Genomic DNA, 9,029 nt, shown 5'->3' with positions numbered 1-9,029 from the left:
AAACAAAACAACCAAGGTTTTAATCACATAAGTTTCTGGACAAAGGTTAAGCGACGCATAGAATATGCATATACTACCTCAACTACTGAACAATCCCAATAGTCCAACAGATCTCTAAATTAAAATTATATAATTGTTTTTGGGCGATGTTCCCATCTTACAACATCAGTCTTATATGCATAGTAGTGGTTCTTATTTACTCTACATTTATAACCACACCAACTCGCATTGATGGTTTCCATTACCCATTTTCTTCCTTCATCAAGAACCAAGTACTTCTCCAAAATAATAAATTGAAATGAAAATCTAAAATTGGAGAACATTTTTTATCTAAAACTGCAAAAATATATAGATAAATTTAGGAAGAAAAACCAAGATATAATACAACATTTTGTCACGTGTGGGTACACTATGGAAGTGACGGTAATTTTGTGGTGCAAGCTCAGGATCCCTAGTCACAGCTCCTAAGAAGAGGCTAAACTCGTCGACAGTCTCTTTTGTAGGTTCTACTGGTTTGCCAGCTAAGTTCAATATAATAACTTTGCGCTCTTCAGTTGTATGTGCATGAACCTGTGGTAACTTTGTTGGGCCTCTATTCTTTTTGTTTCTATGAGCTATTCAACATGAGGTTGCCATATAGTATATTAATAAATTTATAAATATTCAAGGGATTAAAAGAAGAAATAAGCAATTTCAATGAAAGATGATTGAATTAGTATGTACCTTCAATCTCAGTATCTTCCGGTACTTCAAACTCATGTGCATTTTCAACTTCCGTTATCTCCAAGTCCTCTGCATTTTCATCCTCATCGACTCTTGATAGTGTAGAAGGATTAGTCATAACCATAGCACTTTCATTGTTCACAGAAGCTTCTAAATCATTGTTTTGCTCCTTGTTTTCTAATTGCTTTTTCCTAACTTCACGATACGCAAACATGGAGCCTGGTTTACAAAATGCCTTTTGCTTTTGCTTTTGCTTTTTTTGTGACATGGGGGCATGGTGCTCTTTTGCTAAATATTGAAAGCTTTTGAGGTACTGTAGTAGCATTCAGTTGCAAAATCTACTCAACTTTTTTCATGGGCATTTCTCAGGGAACTACTTGTCTTACGATTTTGAAGATGTTACACTATATCTTGGTGTTTCTTTTTTACCATTTTCTGCATAAAATCAGCCATGGATACTACTGGGGATGACGGGGACTTCCCTACTTCACCTTTTGTGCAATCCAGCTTCTTTCAATCAAATAATATAATGAGTTCTTAGCATGCATGAAAAATGATGGGCAACCGAGGGTCTGCAAGGAGTGGGGCACAACAGAGGGTCTGTAGGGGGTGGGGCACAATAGGGGGTATGTAAGGCGTGGGGCAGCAGGGGTGGGGCACAGCGGGGTGTCTACAGGGGGTGGGGCAGCAGGGGGGTCTGCAAGGGGTAGTAGGGGGTTTGCAGTGGGGGTTAGCAAGGTGGGGTAGCGCGGGGGCAACAAAGTGGGGGGGGGGGGGGGCATGCCATGTGTTCTTGAGCAACTAGGAAAGAAAGGGGAACTTGACAAGTGGTTAAATTCAATATAATTTTGTTCTTACGCAAAGGGAAATAAAATTCAGAATTCAAAAATAAGTACAAAGATGAATGATCAGTAATCACGTTAGAGTACCAACAACAAACAACCACTATCAAGAGTTAATAGAAGTTCAATTAATCACTTGAAAACTTAGATAAATGCTATAGCCTAGGTGGTCGCCATGCAATCCCGTGTTCGGAAAAGGGAGAGGAAACTAATATGTACACAAATTTATATATAATTGTGTTTTAAAGCAGAGGGATATCGAAGTTGAAATTTAAGCATGAGGTGAATGATAGATAATTGACATAAAAGAACAAGAGTTGGGCATCATCGAAACTTATTCTAAATAGACTTCTAACTAGAAAGCTCTAAGTTTTATGTTCAAATTATATTATGCCATGTGACAAACTAAAATCTTGAAATTCAATTCATATCTCTTACTTTCTTTATCACCCTTTTTCCCAGTATGCTTAAGAAGTAGTAATTTCAAGGTAGTCACAGAAGAAGATTAATATACCTAAGCCCTCAGCCTAAACTTTGCAGCTTGGTTTTCCAAGGGTACACACTTGCTTAAGCAACAATGAGCAATACTATAAAATGTACTACAAAGCACTATCATAGATATGGCTGTTAATTATAAATTTAAATAACATGTTCGCAACACGTGTTTTAAATATAATTACATCAATAGCTCTTTGATAATAACATAGGAGTTATATACTTCAAGCTATAAAATTAAGGGAAAAGATCAAACCTTCGAGTTACTTTTGAACTTACTCTTTCCATGAGTGTCAGTTACATCCTCAATATCATCACTCTCAGATTCATGTGTGAACTCGTCTTCATTGGAGAATAATTCGTCATTAGTCCATGTACTTACAACAGCTTCATACTTCTTTTGGAGTAATTTTATTTGCGATGCTTTCGTAACCTCGAGCTTTCATTATTTCAGCATTCAATTTCAATTTCTGTAGTTGTTGACTTTCATACTCCGGCATCTGAATGTTTATAATGACACATTTAGTCTTAGTCCTTTTCATCTGTAAATAAAGACAAAATGCAAGAAGCATATAAGTGATTAATGTAAGATAAAAAACATAGTGATCTGAAAATATGCATTTCAAGATAATTTATAGAATATTATGTAAAATACCATCAGATAGTTCTGTAGGTATGTTTTGAAGAGAAAAATACCAACCCGCCTTGAGATGCCAAAATAAATGGTCTTATTTTTATTAACCAAAGTAAGCCCATAATGGTCTTTTTGTGAATGAAACCACACACATCGAAATAAGACAACACTAAAATGACCATGATAAGATATCTCAATAATTTCTTCTAATGAACCATAATAGATGATATCTCCCTCTATTGGATTTTGATCTTTACTACTAGCAAAGCTAGATGTCAAAGCTGTTAAAGTGACTCCACTATTTTGAGTTACAACATTTGCACCGCGCTTCATGGTAGGAAACCTATAACCATTAACGGAGTATCCACTATACTTTTTAGCCTTCGGCCATTGATCCCTCGGGATGACCCTTATTCCGAACATCAGATTTCAACTCTTGATACCTCTCAATTGCATACATGCACCTTATTGCAATAGGTCCACCAATGTTTATTTCTTCCACCAAGTGAATAGGAAGATGTACCATTATGTCGAAAAAAGTAGGTGGAAAAATCCCTTCAAATTGACAAAGAATTTCAACTATTAGATAATGTCAAGATCTCGAGGGTTAATGGATTTTTTCCACATACCCTTAAAGAATTTAGACAATCGTATTAAGGGAGTTGAAACATCTTTGGATAGTGTTGTCTTCACAACAAGTGGAAGCAAATAATGCATTAAAAAATGAGCATCATGGCTCTTGTATCCAGATATTCTCCTTTCTCCAACTTGCACACATCGAGAAATATTTGAAGCATAGCCTTGCGGTAGTTTTGCATTTTTTATCATTTTACAAAACAAACGCTTTTTTTCTACTATCGTCCAAAAGCGTGATCATGGCATTATTTTACTATCATCTTCGACTTCTATAAGTTGAAGCTCTGCCAACATGTTAAGTTCTTTCAAATCCTTACGAACATTTGTATGATCCTTGCTCTTCCCCCATATGTCTAACAATGTCGCAATGACATTACCACATACGTTTTTTTCTATATGCATCGCATCAAGATTATGAGGAATTGAACAATGCTTCCAGTAAGGCAAATTAATAAGTATAGGCATCTTGTTCATTAGGGTCCTTCTCCTTCTTCTGCTTCTTTCCAAAATTATTTGGAAAATCACAAGTAGCTCAACAAAATCTGTCCCTTTCAAACGAACAGGTGCATTTCTTTCCTCAGTTTGCCCATTAAAATTCCTCTTGTCATAACACCAAGGATATGATGAATCCAAAAATCTACGAACCCTCCCCCCCAAATATAGCAATGCTTGTGACTGTGATTGAAATTTTTTGCTTATGTTTCATAATGACAACAAGGACAAGCAAGTTTTCCTTTTAAACTCCACCTCGACAACATTGCATACGCCGGAAAGTCACTAATAGTGGACATTAAGGCTACATGCATGTCAAACCTTTGATTACCAGAAGTTTCGTATGTTTCTATCCCGAAATCCCATAGATCCTTAAGATCCTTGATTAGGGATTATAGATATACATCGATATCATTACGAGGGGATAAAGGGCTAGAATAAGTAATGCTAGCATGAAAACCTCGGGCTTCATTAGCATCCATGGGGGCAAATTATAATTGATCAAGATTATCGGCAATTACTATGTACAATACTCATCGAGTTGAAAGGATTAAATCCATCACTGGCTAACCTAAGCCTCACGTTGCGAATTTCTTTAGCAAAATTTGAATACAACTTGTCAAAGTTTTTCCAAGCTTGACCATCCTCTGGATGTCGTAAATGATTATCTTTTTCACGCCCATTTGCATGCAAAGTCACGAGCTTTGCGGTTTCAGGACACATGAATAACCTCTGGATCCTCTTCTTGATTGGAAAGTACCTTTTAATCTTTAAGGGAATTCTATGGGTATTTTCATTTGGTTGCTCCTTGTCATTTAATTTCCACCTAGGAGTCTCAGAAACATGGCAACTTGTTGCATTTGCATGCTGCTCCTAATACAACATGTACTCATTGGGACATGCATCTATCTTAGAATAATTCAAACCTAAAACTTTCATCACATTAATTATTCGCTTTGTTAAAAGATGAAGGCAATTTCGCATCGAGTAGCACATCCTTGAAAAACTCTAACAACTCTGCAATTGTTGTATTACTTAAGTTGTGGTCACACTTAAATATAAACAATCGAATTGTGAAAGACTTATATGCCTCATCATTTGGTCCCTCTCTCAAAGTATCATGCAACAACCCCTCTATATCATTGTTCATGTTTGGTGACTCATCGTGATCAAACACAACCTTTTCTCCTTCAATGTCCATCCTAAGCTAACAACTTGTCTCTTCTTGGAACAAAACCGTTGCATATTATATGATCCTTCACGACATCCTTATATTGTCAATACCTAAAATGACAAGAACCACAAGGGAAACAAATTTCATTTCCTTGTGACTCGCTAGCAAAAGCCATTTCAATGTACTCATCAGTTCCTTCTTCATATTCATCACTCCATCTCAGAAACATCCACCTCTGTTTATTTCTTTTATCCATTACCTACAGTTTGAGGATAGATGCAATCCATATATCAAGTAGTACATCATACCACATAATTATTTATTGTCGGAACACTATTTCTATGTAATCCAAACAACAATAATGAAACAACAAGAGTTCACCCTTTTAACCCAAAAATAATCTAAGATGAAAAAAAAACTCACCCAATTAAATAAATTATCAAAACTTATAATAGGGAATCATATGCAACAAGAAATCTCATTCAAACCATGCAAACAAATCAAAACCCATCTCAAACAATTATACGTCAACTTCCAGAACTCAAAAACTAAACTTGAGAGCCTAAAAATATTGGCCTATTGGGCGATATTGAACCATTGAATTCATTAGTACCACCTGTCAAAAAAAGAATTCATTAGTACCAAGATTAAGTACTCAAGATTAGGAAGATTACTAAAAGTGATTCTGGGATTAACCCACTAAAATGATTAATTGGCAAATCAAGATAACTCAAATTCCTGCTCCTTAAAATGATCCTAGGAAAATCACCACGTAATTCATCCCACCACAACATTCAAGTGGGTTATCAAAGACATGTCATTAAACATAGACCAATCAGGTGATTCAAGGTAATTTGACCCAATATCTAAAAACCTTAATCTCTCCAAATTGCTAATTTCAATTGGATATTGTCACATATGCAAAAGATTACAGAGCTTTTCTAACAAATTATCGAGGTCTGCTTCTCTGTGTGTTTATATGAAGAAGTGCAGACGGTTGTAACTCAAGAATAACATGGCATGAGGTATAATCCATTCAGCAACTAAAAAGAAGTGAACCATGCGCTCTCAGAGAGAATAGATGTGCTAGCTAATACTCTACTAGTGTTATACACTACATCATTAAACACCATAAACAGGCTCTCACCAGTCCGAAGACATATTGTAGACAGGTTTTTGGCTGAAGAAGATTCAGAATTAACATAAAACAAGCTAGTTGAGAATAGTAGTATGTTAATCCTCAAGTAGTTTTTCAAAGACGTCTACAGGAAGCTTCGTGAGTACTATGACCTTAGCTTACCTACATATATAAATCTGATATAGAAATTTCCTAGCACAAGTAGACAGTGTGAAGTTAGCTCATGTATTAGGCACAACTACTGTTCTCTATAAAGTATTTCCTGATACCGTCATCGATTATTTGGAAACTAAATGTTTCTATTTAAGTGACTAACAATCATTTATGAAACAAACTCATCCATACCATTCTGCATCTTATTCTTACATACTTTCTGCATATCGAACAATAAATAAAAAATGCACATAAATTAAATGGATATGAAAAAAACATCTTCAAATTTACTCTCATTCTGCCTACTTTAAATTTGTTTCTACTGTTATGATTTCGTTCGAGAAGTGTAACGCATTCGTAAACCCTAAATTCCAACAGCAATAAGCAAGACTGCACTAAACCAAAATCAAGTTACCATATAATTCAGCTAATACTGAAAAAATGAAATCAAGTTATTACTAGCATAAATAAAAGCTCTAATTTGCAATTTGGAATAAAAAAAAATCTAATCTGAAAATCTGAAAAAAGAAATAACTTTTCCAAAAAAATAGACATTGTAGCCATTATAGGTGGTGGTGTGGTGTGGTTAACGTTGTTGCAGTATATACTCGACTTCAAGGGGCCAAGCAGTATGTATCTCAAGAAATATGTTGTGCGTAATTCTAAAACTCTACAATTGAAGAATTATAGACATTGGGTTGAAAGTTAAATAATTAAATGGAAATCGGAGAAGATACATTGGGTTTGAAATCGCAACCTTAGGTTGAAGAATATCGCCTCTTTTCTGAGTTGAAAATCATAACCTTGCTACTCGACTCAATGGCAGACCCTAACAATCTCGATTCAATGGCAGACCCTAACAATCTTGACCTTGCTCGCAATCCTTGTTCGCCTCAATCGCAAACCCTAGCAATTGAATTTAGGGTTGAAAATTTCGCCTCTTTCCTCTTATTAATTGAGTGAAGTCCGGAAATTGGTATAATTTTGCGAAAAAAATTGAGGGTTCGAATTTTTTGAGCAATTGTATAGGGGAAAAAATTTGGAAGATAATTGTCCACTTGTGGTGCAGTGGGGTTATTTTTTTGAAAGAATTCATTTAATTTTTTTTCTGTCATAAGACATAAAGCTTTTGAAATTTGGTGAAAAAAAAGTAGAGGGAAAGCTAAATTATGGCGCCAAATTCACTAATATAGAGTAGTCCTTATACTATCACATATATTTCTAATGTAAATGAGTATAGTCGTTGCCATAACTATGTCTAATGCAATGGCAACAACATAACTGTTGCAGTAGCCCAATCTAGAAAACTAAATTGACAAGAACCGTTGAATTAGATACTCCTACTGCAACGGTACATAATAATGTGTTCCACTAGCAAATTTTAACCATTGTCTTTGATTAAAAAAGTACATACCTTTGCAAAGGAAGTGAATAATTGAGTTAGCAAGGTAAAATTAAGTTATTCTTTATTTTTACAATTATCTTCTTTCACATACTAACTTCTCCTTGTTTTCTATTACCATTTTCTATATAATTTTTGGAGTGATTTGGGTATGTGGAAGTCCTAATAGATTCCCAACCTTAATTAATCACTCCACCAAGAATAGTCAACTCTAATGGGAAGAGTCTTAGGAAATATGTGTTTATGTGACTTTTCATAAAAATTTTAGGTAGAGTTGTGCGTAAACATCTTCATAAAAAAAAAAGAAAATGTGATGTTGTAATTATAGACAGTTTCAATTTCGTATTTAATCTTATTTTTTAGTTGTATTATATAAATAGTTTATTGGATGTAATATTTTTCCTTTTAATTTCAATATATTTTCAGCAATTGGGCTTTGTGAATTTTTTTAAAATTACTTTTGTACAGTTAATAAAAATTCATACAAATTTATTGTGAAAAACTGATTTTATCCAGTATCATATAAGCTTGTTTTTTCAAAAAAGTTCAACTAAACTCATTTAGTCAAAATTTAAAAAAAATAAACATGGAATTAAACATCAGTAAAATTCCAACAACATAAAAACGGTGTTCATATGAATTTTGTACAATTTTATATTATTTTTACAAAAGTATTCATGTAAATCACTAAGTTCCAGAATACTGATTTCTTTTTTAGTTAAGAAAATAAGTAAAAAAGGATCTTCAAGATGTCCAATTTAAGTGAAAATTTCCAATATAGTCCTTCAACGTGTCTAGGGTACCCATACCAAAATTTAATTCAAATTAAGTTCATTAAGTTGGATTTTAAAGAATCAAATTGACCGATTTTACTATACAATTTATTTTAATTCGAGTGGTTACTAAAATCTTGTCAAATTTTGGCAGAACATAAAACATTCACTTACTTATCCATATACATATCACATACACAATTTAAAACTTTGTACAGAAAGTTATGAAGTTTGGAAGCTAGTAAAAGAACAGAAGTGTGATCTGAAAAAATTAAAATAAAGTGATTACCTTAATTTTCATAAAAAATGATTTTTTTTTTTTTTTTTACGAAAAATGATTATTAAAATTAATTTTGAGTTCCTATTAAGATGAATTATTTATTATGTAAATAAAAATCATCTTTAATAATTAAATTAAAAAGGTTAAGTAATCTCTAATTTTCATAAGTTATTCAAATAAACATGAATTTCAAAACTCATTCAACCAGTTAAAGATCAAGGAGCATCATGGTTAAGATCAAGATTGAAGACGTGTATAGATCATATATTTGTTCATTTTTTATTGTA

At 33.6% G+C, this 9,029-nt stretch overlaps 2 long non-coding RNA genes across 2 annotated transcripts in view; both read right to left on the bottom strand.

Moving 5' to 3' along the window:
• Positions 1 to 1,340, bottom strand: part of LOC125497321 (uncharacterized) — a 2,999-nt gene extending 1,659 nt beyond the window's left edge. The window contains exon 1 of the long non-coding RNA XR_007273954.2: positions 724 to 1,340. This is a non-coding gene — a long non-coding RNA (uncharacterized LOC125497321). The remainder of the gene's footprint in view (positions 1 to 723) is intronic.
• Positions 1,341 to 5,398: 4,058 nt separating this feature from the next.
• Positions 5,399 to 7,526, bottom strand: LOC109134616 (uncharacterized). The gene is made up of 2 exons (XR_007274396.1): positions 7,045 to 7,526; positions 5,399 to 5,612 (listed from the first exon to the last, which is right to left on the bottom strand). It is a non-coding gene; the product is annotated as an uncharacterized LOC109134616 (long non-coding RNA).
• Between the last annotated feature and the right edge of the window lie 1,503 nt (positions 7,527 to 9,029).

This window comes from Beta vulgaris, chromosome 5, assembly GCF_026745355.1.
Source record: "Beta vulgaris subsp. vulgaris cultivar EL10 chromosome 5, EL10.2, whole genome shotgun sequence".
In the NCBI taxonomy this organism is placed as follows: Eukaryota; Viridiplantae; Streptophyta; class Magnoliopsida; order Caryophyllales; family Amaranthaceae; genus Beta; species Beta vulgaris.
This window is presented reverse-complemented; position numbering and strand designations above follow the sequence as displayed.